At 45.2% G+C, this 12,743-nt stretch overlaps 1 protein-coding gene and 1 non-coding gene across 4 annotated transcripts in view; one reads left to right on the top strand and one right to left on the bottom strand.

Moving 5' to 3' along the window:
- ZDHHC14 (zDHHC palmitoyltransferase 14) overlaps positions 1-12,743 on the bottom strand; it is a 291,747-nt gene that overhangs the window by 222,123 nt on the left and 56,881 nt on the right. The gene's annotated exons all lie outside the window — the stretch shown is intronic.
- TRNAR-UCG (transfer RNA arginine (anticodon UCG)) lies at positions 5,528-5,612 on the top strand. The gene has a single exon. It is a non-coding gene; the product is annotated as a tRNA-Arg (tRNA).

Below are 12,743 nucleotides of genomic sequence, written 5' to 3'. Positions count from 1 at the left end.
AAAAAAAAACAACAACAGTATTGAATGGAATGAAAAAAGTGGAAGGGGGAGGTTTCACTTTCAGACAAGACTTTAACAGACTTCCCAAATAATTTCTATAGAACATTAGCCTTAAAAGAACTTCTCCCTGGTCCCACACTTTGGTGGCCCACCTACCATCCCAAGATGGTGGAGGAGGTTTGTGACTCACCATGAAGAGACGCTGGGCCAATGCGAGGCACTGTGCCCCCAGCATTCTAGCACTGGCCTCTCTAACCCAAGCCTGAAAGCATCCTCCGTTGTTTTAAAAATAGACACTGTTTTGGCCAGACAACCACATGAAATAGAGATTTAACAGGAAGAAGACAGGGGCAGGGCAAATGAACCAAGGTTCCATCTATTTCTAGCCCAACTTGGTTTTGTTTATTTTTAATAAACTAGGATGGCCCTGGTCTAATCAAAAATGCTGCAAGAAGCTGGCAGAAGACAGAGGCAAAATTAACTCCTAGAATCCTTCTGTCCCTTTGGGTAATACTGATTTATCTCCAGTAATTTGGAGCTATTATTTTCAATGGTTTTACATATATACAAACTATGTGTATAAACTGTGGGGGGCAGGAGGGAGGGCAATGCTAAAACCTCTCACTAGGAGTCACTGGGAATGTCCCTTTGACCCTTGCCCCAGCCCCCTCCCCTGTCAACAGGCTCAGAGTTGCTGCCCCCAACTCTGGCTTCTACAGGGACTTTCCCCACTGTGGTCCTTGTTTCCTCCATGTTGAACCCAACTTCTGGCCATGTGTTCATTTCAGATGTTGCCTTGGTCATTGATCCTCCTGCCTAACCCTTTTCTGACCACAGCCTCTCCTCCACCTGCTTTGGTCTCATCCTTGATCAGTTGACCAGATCCTGAAGAGCCCTCTTCCCAGCTCTCAATGGGAAAGTGATGGCCTGAGAAGGACTTTTTACCAAAGGCCGCCTACAAGATGCTGTCTGCAACTGAGGCGGAAAAATCCTTGCTGAGTTTCCTACATTTAGAAAGGAAACAAAATATGTCGTCCTACTGGAGGCTTATCTCAGGGCTTCTTCCATTCCCAGAGCCCCTTGACCAACAGTTGTTTCCAGGTATACACAGGCAAATATCGAATGCCATTACAAAAGGCACAACTTGAAACATTACACCCTGGGATTCTGCAGTTAGGTGTGCTTTGCTCACCAATGGTAGGTTTCACTGTGGATGTGTGGACTGCCCATAATAATATTTGGAAGTGTGGAATTTGGAGCCAGACAGACTAAAATTAAAACTTCCACTCTGCCACTTATTAACCATTTGACTTTGGACAAGCGCCTTGACCTCCTGGTTCTCATTTTCTTTACTCCTGAAATATAAAGCTCATGAGATCATTGAGGGGGATAAATGAAATATCATGTAAAGACTTCGCACAAAGCTTCACACAAAGAAGACCTTTTATTTATAAATGTTGGCTGACTGTGAACAATAATTAAATAATAATATTCATTCATTCATCCAGTACTTACAATACGTCAGGCACTGTTCTAAAAGCTTTCCCTATATTAATACATTTAATCTCAAATATAACCCCAAAAGACAGATATCTCCAGTTTACAGAGGAGGAAAACAGAGGCCCAGAGAGGTCAGGGCACTACCCAAAGTCATACAGCTAGTAAGAGGCAGAACTGGGATTCCAATGCTAGCAGTCTGACCAGAGTGTTATCAGTAGGGGCCATAAATGAACTCTGAGGACTGGAGCAGAGTGGAGGTGGTGGGGTTAGGGACAGGATCCCCTGGGTGCTGCCACCATGCTCCCCCTTTGCTCTGGCAGGGGCCCCTACCCTGAGTAACCTGTGGACAAACTTACCTAAGTTGGCTTCAACCAAGTGACAGACGAAATGACTACCTCACTTTTGCCCAATGATGTTCTTTGATCAAGTTCTGGACAAATCTTAGAATTGCTGCTTTAAATAAAGGGGGAGGACACCTGGGTAGCTCAGTTGGTTAAGCATCTGACTTTGGCTCAGGTTATGGTCTCACAGTTTGTGAGTTCAAGCCCCGTGTCGGGCTCTGTGCTGACAGCTCAGAGCCCGGAGCCTGCTTCAGATTCTGTATCTCCCTCTCTCTCTGCCCCTCCCCCAGGTCACACTCTGTCTGTCTCTCTCTCTTTCAAAAGTAAATAAAAATTAAATTTAAAAAAAAAGGAGGCCCCTTGGTCCTCTATAAAAAAAAAAAAAAGAATAGAAGAGAAAAGAAAAGAAAAGAAAAGAAAAGAAAAGAAAAGAAAAGAAAAGAAAAAAGAAAAACCCACCAGGAGCGTTGCCCATGGCAGAGGATACCTCCAGGAGTGCTCCTGCTGTGTGAAAGGTGGAAAGAGTGGAGGAGGTGATTCTTCAGGAGGCATCTGACCAGGGCTTCGGGTTGGGTGACCAGCTGCCCCTGCAGGACAGCACAGGCATATTGTTCGGCGCCCACCAGGGATGCTTTCTGCTTCAGGAAAAGAGAGTCCTGGGCAAAACGCCGGGGAAATGATGTATGGCAAACATTTTATTTTTGTCTTTGGTTAACGGAAATAATATTTACTCTGCCACCAACAGGCACACGCAGAGAACGAGGCTTGGAAGCCAGTGAGGAGTTTTGCAAGCCAGGGGAAAGGAGGCTCCTGTCTGCCGTTACTGATCCACTTCTCTCCTAGCAACTCATTCTTTAATAGCAGTCATAGCTCCAGGCTCAGTGGTGAACATCACACGCGGAAGTTTCCAGAGAACTTTCCGAATATTATGTACTAACAGAGCACAGCTTCTGCTATCTTGAGCCTGGATAATAAGGATCATTACATCGATCTGACAGGTAATAAAGCTGAAGCACCATGAGGATAAAAGATGTGTGTCATGAGGAAGCGACAGGTGTTGGCGAGGATGCGGAGAAGGGGGAACTCTCGCACGGTGTTGGTGGGAATGCAAACTGGTGCAGCCACTGTGGAGAACAGTATGGACGTTCCCCAGAAAGTGAAAAATAGAAGTATCCAGTAATCACACGACTGGTATTTACCCCCAAAATACAAAAACACTAATTCAAAGGGATACATGCACCCCGATATTTACTGCAGCATTATTTACAATAGCCAAGATATGGAAGAACCCCAAGTGTCCACTGACTGATGAATGGATAAAGAAGATGTGGTATATAAACACAGTGGAGTATTATTCAGCCACAAAAAAAGAATGAATTCTTGCCATTTCCAACAACATGGATAGAAAGTATAATCCTAAGAGAAATAAACCGGAGAAAGACAAATACCATATGATCTCATTCAATATATGTGGAGTTTAAGAAACAAAACAAAGGAAAAAAGAAGAGAGAGAGACAAACCAAGAAATAGACTCTTAACCATAGAAAATACATTGATGGTTACTAGAGGGTGGTGGAGGGGGGAGGGAATGGGGGAGATAGGGAATGGGGATTAAAGAGTACATTTACATGATGGGGAAAAAAATAAAACGATAAAAACATAAATTTTAAAAAGTTCAATGCCAAAAAATAAAATAAAAATTTGTATCATGAGTTAACTGTAATGCTAATGTTAAACTTTAAAATACCCCGTACAGGGCGCCTGGGTGGCTCAGTTGGTTGAGCGTCCAACTCTTGATTTCAGCTCAGGTCGTGATCCCAGGTCTTGGAATCAAGCCCTGCATCAGGCTCCATGCTAAGCATGGGGCTTGCTTAAGATTCTCTCTCTCCCTCTCTCTCTCCCTCTCTCTCTCTCTCAGAAAAAAACAAAAAAATAGTACTTGGACCTGTACTAACTCTTTTTATAAACTTTGTCTTCTTACATTATTCAACTTGAGAGCAAAGACATTTATACTGACACAGAATACTTTTCCTAAGGTATCCTGAGTAATAAAATCGTGATCTAAGAAATAAACAGGTTCAAATGTAACATATATTGGAAGATTCCCAATAAAGTTTGCTGCACAATTTCTCTTTCTTTCTTTCTTTCTCTCTCTCTCTCTCTCTCTCTCTCTCTCTCTCTCTCTCTCTTTCTTTCTTTCTTTGCTGCACAATGAATTTCTAATGTAATTCTTGTTGTGTAGAAAGTTTTCCAGCAACAAAGGATATGTCTTACAAACATGCATGAAAGGTCTGTGGAAGGGCAGACACACAGGAAACTAGTAACGGCCTCATGAGCAGAACTGAAGGAAGTTGGGAGACAGGGTTAGACGGGAGACTTTTGCTGAAAGCTCTTTTGTTCCTTTTGAATTTTGAACATTGTAAATCCAGTGCCTATTGAACAAATGATGTTATTAACACTTTAAAAAAAAAATAAGAAGCTGGATCCAAATATCTGTAAAAAATTTATCTGAGGTTAAATGGAAGCGTGCCTCGTGGCTTTATTCCCCCCAAAAAGATCCGCACACCAGAGCTGCGACTTCCAGAATGCATTCGCTTCTCGCCCTCCTTCTTTAGTCCTGTGGCCACCAGGGACCTGATGAACTCCAGCACCACGACCATGACAGAGACCCTACATCACAGCCAGGGGCTCTGCTCCACAGCCACCCACCTCCCTCCAGGCAAGCACCCAATGAGATTCCTGTCAACCCACTGCTGGCCTCTTTACCCCTTTACCCAGGCTCTGGCCTCTCTCTTAGTTCAGGGCCATGTGATGCCTCAGCCTGGGGTGAGTGCACACTTGTCCAAAAAAACAGGCGCCAGTACTCTGAAAGTCACGGTCACACTTCTCAAGTCAAGACAATTCTCAGAGCTTCTTACACAAGAAGGTGAAAAAACTTTGCTGTTTCCTATGGTTCCTAGAAAGCTCCCAGAGATGGCTCGGATAGGGAGAGTGAAAGCAAGGGACTGCAAACGTAGTTGCACACAGCATATCTGCAAACCAAGATCAAATACCTAACCCGTCCGTGCGGACCTCCTCCTTACATGGGCCAAGACAGAATGCAGACTTCCAGCTTCTCAAATGGGTAGACTCACACCTCCCACCGTGCCCATCCCCCCAAAGACCACACCCTTGTCCTTCGTCGTGTGACCTGTAATGTGTCCCGGTGGCCCAAATAGACCTCCGGCCCCACTGTCCAGACTGGCCATAGAACTCGCTTTGGCCAAGGAATGTGAACAAATGTGACACCTGCCACATGAGAGTAGCTTCTGATTCAACACGTGGTTCAGCGCGGCATCCTCCTCTCCCTTCCACCATGAGAACAGCTTGCCCAGATAACTGTTGCTCTGAGGACGAGAAAACCCATGCAGGGCCCCACAGCCTACAGAGAAGGCCTGTGTTATACAAGCAAGCCATTCGCTGTTGAAAGCCATTCAACTTTTGCAACTGTGTGTTACAGTAGCAAAGTTGACTAATACCCTGCCCTTAAGTCATCAGAACCGAATGAGTAATGGCATTTGATCTTCAGTTGCCTTGCGCATGCACAAATGGGGTCCTACTGGGGCTGGGAGGGCTTGGGTGACCAACACTGACACTCAACATGCTTGAGCTGTTTTCAATCACACAGAAAACTGGATGGTGGGGGCGCCTGGGTGGCTCAGTCGGTAGAGCATCTGACTTCGGCTCAGGTCATGATCTCACGGTTCGTGGGTTCGAGCCCCGCATCGGGCTCTGTGCTGACAGCTCGGGGCCTGGAGCCTGCTTCCGATTCTGCGCCTCCCTCTCTCTCTGCCCCTTCCCCACTCTCAATCTGTTTCTCTCTGTCTCAAAAATAAATAAACATTAAAAAAATTAAAAAAAAAAAAGAGAGAACTGGATGGTCATCAGGACTTATGATTTATGATAACTTGCACATTTGGATCTAAAATATTCTCTAAACGGGTGCACTGCTGGGTTTTCTGCACCAATCTATGCTAAATCAAACTGATTAGCTAAGTTCCTTCCTAGTTTAATCTGGAAATTATGGTCTTCATCCAATATCAAACCTTGTTCCTGTAAAAATTCATAAAGTATTTATAAAGTAAAAATCCATAAGTATTTACTTATGCCAGGCCTCTTTGTTACTGTAAACTATGTAAATTTCACTATAATCAAAGGTTATTTTCGTTTTTATGCAAAGTAGTGGGTACTATTACTACATGGGGATGGCAGGCTGAGGAGGCAGAGGGAGAAGATATAAATCCAGAGTACCTTCTTACCTCACTAGGTGTCTTTCCTCTACTTTCTAGAGAGCCAGTTGAGTGTAGTAAGTGTGGACACAGGCTCTGAAATCAGACCACCAGCTCTAAACATATGATTCTACCACTCAGTGGCTATTTTACCTTGAGAAAACACTCTCCAAGCCTCAGTTTCTGTATCCGTAAGAGTATCTATCTAGCCAGTTCATCCTGAGGAATAAATGAGAAATGCACATAAAGCTTCAGACATAGACCCTGGCGTTGAGCAAGAATTCCGTATATTCGATTGAGTCTTACTAGTTCTGTACCCAGGGCCATCAGGTAGAACTATTTCATCTTATTTTTGATTTAATAATTTTACTTCTCCCAGGGTTCTCCATTAATAAATAAACTACTGTAGTTGAGATATTGCAGGACTTTCTTTCCTAATTAAATCCTACATATGAGGAAGAAGTAAATGGAGCCCATACATGTTTTCAATATGGGTTTCCAGGAAACACAGGATCTTTTCCGTATGGAAACGACACGCACAACAAGGATGGAGACTTTTTTCTTCTTTTATCTTCTACTTTTTTAGACAAGAGGCTGTGTCTAGATTTGCACATGTGCTTGTCAGAGAGAAATTAACATAGGAAATGTTCCTTCCTTACTCCCACACGACACATCGCCAATCTAACACAGACACAGTGAGCGACGAGGAGGCTACAGCCTCAGAGAACAAATAAGCAAATTACCAGAACTTTGGAAATAAGAACAAGTATTTGCTGTCTGCTTGGAAACAGCTTGCAGCTTAAAGAGCTCTCTTCTCCACGATCGGAAACCTGCCAGCACGGGACGCAGGATTTGCAAAGTCTAGAAAGATCAAAGCCATAAGTGATTCTTCCAGACAAATGCTACGTCCACTTTCCATCTCTGCCTTGACCTCTACCTCCTAAAAGGTGTCCTAGGCCCCACTTTTCAACTTCCACTAGTGACTTCCCTGCAGACACAAAACTATTACAGATACAAAACAGGGGCAGAGATAGCAATCTGGGGAACTGTTAGGTTTACTCTGGGTTAGCACTGAAATGGTTGGAGACTCCATAGCCAGACAAGACCTCAACAGGCTGCACACCTACTTCTCTCCCTGCAAACAGTCCAACTTACCCAATAGGAGATCCTCTATCCTGTTTGCAGGTAGACGGCACCAAATATTTTGAGGACAGACCGTGTGTGCCCTGCCTTCGGGGAACTGACACTGATTATGAACAACATTACTGATCAGGTATTCGTGCAACAAATATTTACTGAGCCCCTCCTACACCTAGGTCCCATTCTTGACACTGAAGATTCAGTAGAAAATAAAACATATTTTAAAATTCTGCCCTCAAGAAGCAAACACTGTAATGGAAAGAAAGAGGTTATAAGCAAGACTAAAAAGTAAAACGTATGTTAGATGGTATTTGGAAGAAAGGACTGAAGATAAAGTAGGGAAGGGGGATATGAAGTATGTGGGGACTTCTGCTTTAGACAGAGCAGCTCTAGGAGTTGGGCATCACCGGAAGGTGGCATTTGACCGAACACCTGAAAGAAGAGAGGAAATAAGCCAGCCATGTGTACATCTGGGGGGAAAGGATTCCCCGCAAAGGGAACGGCAGGTGCCCGGACCATGGGGGAGAGTGGCCAGGTACTGGAGGAGCCCCTAGGAAGCCAGGATGGCTGGAGTAAATGAGCAAGGGGAGGGGGATGGGAGCTTAGGCCGACTGGGGCAGGTCAGACAGGTAAGCTCATCAAGACTCCCCAGCCATCGATGGTATGACCCGACTTCTGTTTGAAGAGACCCCTCATTGCTGTGTGGAGAACAGGGTTGGGGAGCGGAGAGACGCATCAGGAGGTAATGATGATGTAGGCCTGGGGGTGAGGCGGTGGTGAAGGTGGTGAATAATGTCCAATCACAGTCAGGTGCACATTCTCTAACATAGGGCAAAGCAGAGTGAGCGCATTAGGGGAATCGCCAAGGGCCATCACCCTCTGAAGCTGAAAACGGAGCGTGCTCTAGAGTTTAATCACTGGAGAGGCCATACGGGGACATGGGGAGAGCCCCGCGTTGCACTTGAGAAGCCCTTTCCTCATTTCAGGGGCAGTGACAGTAATCATGCTCAGACCTGGGCAGCCACGAATGCCACGGAGGCTACGAGAGATGACTCCTTATCACAGCCCACGTTCACAGACAGAGCAGGCTGAGAAACAGCCCTGAGAAACAGGGAGGCTCTTTCTGAGTACAAACTTCAAGATGACTATAGCTCAAGAGGCAGCAGTGCCAACACTAAGACGTTCTCTAAAGAACAGCTTTTTTTTTTTTCTTTTAAAGCAAAGCTCGTGCCGTTAACTGAAAAAGAAGTCCTCGCAGCCCTAGAGTAAGAGCAGGCCCACGGGTCGCCCGGCTGTGAGAGCCAGAACAGCGGCCTCCACCGCTTTCACGGCTCTTGTGCAGACAAATCCACATCACCTTGGACACTGAATAGCAAAAGTGAACACAGTATTCTGATAAAGGTCTGACAAATGTCCAGACAGAAGATAACTCCCCGATCTGGCCATGTCATGCTGCTGTTAATACCCTCAAGCCTGCCTGTAGCAAGGAGCCACCTTAGTACTTCACGCAGCAGCTAGAAACAGGTCCAGACCTTCCTGGGTGTATCTGTCTAGGCCTGTGGCACTCTTCCCATGCAGGACGTGTGTCTGCAGTCTGTGTTGAGCCGCTGCTGCTCTGAGGGCAGTTTCTAGTACATGGTTTTCAAGGCTCCTGTGAGCTCTGTTCCGATCTTTCAAGGCATTAACAAAGCCACCAAATTTGGTGTTATATGTAACTGTTACAGAGATGCTCATCTTTAATTCAGGCAGGTTACCAAACTGTATTAAACAACGCCAGCCATTCAGTGCACAAATGCTGGGACGTGTAAAGGGATTCTGTTCCCCTGCATGAACCACACTACGGAGGCACCAGCAGTCTCTGAAATGGAGGGTTCTATCACCAGTCGTGATCAGAAGAACGCACCACCCTGAGCTCTCACTAGGGAAGGCACACAGCGCCGTGGTTGAGGCACGGGCTCCACGCAGACCGCCGGCCTGGATAAGTGGCTTTTACTCTTTTTGTGACTCAGATTCCCAATCTGAAAAATGGGAACAGCCTACCTCGTAGGGGTGTTTTGAGGATGAAATCAATTTGTGCACCTGAAATATTTAGTAGTGTGCATCCATACTCAATAAGTTTGTACACATACTTGGGAAATTTCTTAGCATTTGTGGGCCAAGGACATGGCTAAGCTCTTTGCATGCTTTTATTTTCACTTAAAAAAAAAAAAGAAAATAGAGACTCACAGGAAGTTGCAAAAATAGTACAGAGAGTTTCCGTGGACACTTCACCCTGTTTCCCCCAATGGTAACATCTTTTAAAGCTTTTGTCTTTTTTTAATCGTCACATTTTATGAGGTAAATGTCTGTATCAGCCCCTTGTACAGGTCGGAAGACTAAGGCTTAGAGAAGTTAGATGACTCGCCCTGGGCCGCACAGCTAGTAATCAGTGCAATTCCAGAAGCTACGCTCTTAGTTACCTGCCACATCACACCGCCTGTGGAGAGGGACGGGAAGGATGGAGGGAAGACGGTACAGACTGCCTGCTTAGACAGCTCTTCCTTTGTGCAAACGTCAGGTGCAAGAAACTATTGCTCGAGAAACAAACGAACAAAAAACCCTCGTAATTTGGCAAATGCAGTGCTTGGGGAGTAAACCCTCAGTGATGGGTCTCTCAGGGCCCCTCAATCCACTTGGCACTAAGCTCTGCAGAGGCTCTCTGGGAGAAGCTCCTGAACCCTGAAGTCCAATAAGGTGAACACACTCCCAGCAATAGGGGCTCTTAGGTAGGTAGTCCAGATTTCCCGATAAACATAAGATTGCAGGGGCGCCTGGGTGGCTTGGTCGGTTAAGCGTCCGACTTCGGCTCAGGTCATGATCTCACTGCCCATGAGTTCGAGCCCCGTGTCGGGCTCTGTGCTGACAGCTCAGAGCCTGGAGCCTGTTTCAGATTCTGTGTCTCCCTCTCTCTCTGCTCCTCCCCTGTTCATGCTCTGTCTCTCTCTGTCTCAAAAATAAATAAACGTTAAAAAAAAATTAAAAAAAAAAAACATAAGATTGCAGAATAATTATAATTACAGCAAACATTTATACACCACACACTGTGAGCCAGGTCCTTGACATGTATTACCTAATCCCTCAGCATCCCTCTTAGGTAGGGCCTATTATTATCTCCATTTTAAATATGGGGAAACCGAGGCACAGAGAGGTTAAGTAGTTCACCCTGAGGTCACACAACCGGCAAGTGGCAGAGCTGGGATCTCAACCCAGGCAACCTGGCTGCAGAGCTCATGCCTCCAGCCACTCCTCGTTTTGTCTCTCTGGAGACTAAAAAGACCTAATGAAGCCTGAGTGCACTCCTGCTCCTCCGCTCTCACATGGCCCTGTTTGGTCCCGTAGAGGTTAGCCATCATTACTGCTCGTGCGTGCATACCCTGTCTTCTAAAGGGGCTCCTTGGAAGGACTAGGAGAGGATCCTTGCTTTCAGTTTTCCTGTTGTGTCCATAAGGCTTAGTCCAGTGATGGCATTTTCTGAGTGGTGAAACTCTGAGGGACGTCCCCAGGACATGCCTGCTTAGGTCAGCACCCTCAGCTCCTCCTGTAGCCCCAGTGGTCATGTCTTGGGATCCTGGGCACTTGTATAAATGGCCTATTGCTCTAATTTGGGGCCATAAACCAATACCCAGCAGGACTTCTTTTCTTTTGAGGAAGAGAGACCTTAAAATTGGTCCTCTTGTGGTGCCTGGGTGGCTCAGTCTGTTAAGTGTCTGACTTCAGCTCAGGTCATGATCTTGCAGTTTGTGAGTTCAGGCCCCGCGTCAGGCTCTGTGCTGACAGCTCAGAGCCTGGAGCCTGCTTCCGATTCTGTGTCTCCCTCTCCCTCTGCCCCTCCCCTGCTCATGCTGTTTCTCTCTCTCTCTCAAAAATAAATAAAAACATTTAAAAATTTTTTTAAAATCAGTCTTCTTGCAATCATTAGAAACCTTCCCATATCTTCTACAAGCTCTCAAAAATATTTTCAAGCGCTCTTCAATTGTACTTGTCAGTTTCTTGAGGGCCCTAAGACATTTTGAGAATGAAGAAAGGAAATATTTCATTAGGAAATAAGAGTGGCAGGGGCATCTGGGTGGCTCAGTCGGTTGAGCTTCTGACTCTTGATTTCGGCTCAGGTCATGATCTCACGGTCATGAGTTTGAGCCTGACGTCGGGCTCTGTGCTTCCAGCATGGAGCCTGCTTGGGATTCTCTCTTTCTCCCTCTCTCGCTGCCCTCCCCAACTCCCCCCCTCTCTCAAAATAAATAAATACACTTAAAGAAAAGAATGAAGTAAGAGATGTAAATGGCTACACCAGATGAGGGGAAATGACAGTGCCTTTGAACAGGGAACCGTACCAACCCTAAGTGACAGTGTTAAAGAAATGTCACTCGATGCCCCTTGCATTCACTGCCACAAAGACTCTTTGTTTGGCAATATGATTCTTTAGGCAGTGAAGCGGCTAACTCAGCATGAATGCTCAATTCTAGATGAATTCAGCCCTTGGAACTTACCGCAGTCTGGACAATACCCTGAATTTATTACTTATAAGATACATTTGTCCAAAGCTTTCCCTACTATCCCCCACAGCCAAGTACATCCATAAATTCCACAGCTTTGGCTCACACTGCTTTTGGAAATAGTATTCTAACTTCCTGACACCAACACTAATATTTTGGCTGCTTCTAATATGACATCCAGACTTTTGAATTTCAAAAACAATGCCTGGGATAAGGGAGGAACATCCTGTGGTATAAGAGAAGGAAAAATATCATTGTTGTTTTTTCCCTGAGTCTTTTCACAAAGGCACAAGCATCTTTTACTAACAATGTTAGATGTAAAGGTTAATATAGATGTTACTAGGGTGATCCTCACGTTTGCAAATTCCCACAAGATTTTAGCCTCATGCCATGCAGTAGATACCTGTGAAAATACGTCAACTTCAGCTAATGAAACATACAGAGATCTGTCTACCCCTGACGCCTTTCAAGAGTCTCACTGTTTCCATACTTCCCGATGCAACTCAAAGTCCAGATTTTAATCGTACAGTCTCTAAAATTTTCTTAATATGGCTACCTTGGAGATTTCCTTAGTCCTCTAGCAAAATAAAATCACCCCATTTAAAAGACAATTCTACTTCTAAAATCTATGAGAACTTTCCCTAAAACATTCTTTTTTTAAAAAAAAATTTTAATCTTTATTTTTTTATTTTTGAGAGAGGGAGAGACAGAGTACAAGCAGGGAAGGAACAGAGAGAGAAGGAACAATTCTGCTTCCAGAATTGGAAGCAGGCTCCAGCCTCTGAGCTGTCAGCACAGAGCCCAACATGGGGCTTGAACTCACAAACCGTGAGATCATGACCTGAGTTGAAGTCAGACACTTAACCGACTGAGCCACCCAGGCGCCCATCCCTAAAGCATTCTTAAATGCTTGTGGTATTCTTGCCCAGGAAAGGCCAAATTTGTGACACCTTAGGAACCAG

The sequence above is a fragment of the Panthera onca genome, chromosome B2, assembly GCF_046562875.1.
Source record: "Panthera onca isolate mPanOnc1 chromosome B2, mPanOnc1 haplotype 2, whole genome shotgun sequence".
Taxonomy (NCBI): domain Eukaryota; kingdom Metazoa; phylum Chordata; class Mammalia; order Carnivora; family Felidae; genus Panthera; species Panthera onca.
This window is presented reverse-complemented; position numbering and strand designations above follow the sequence as displayed.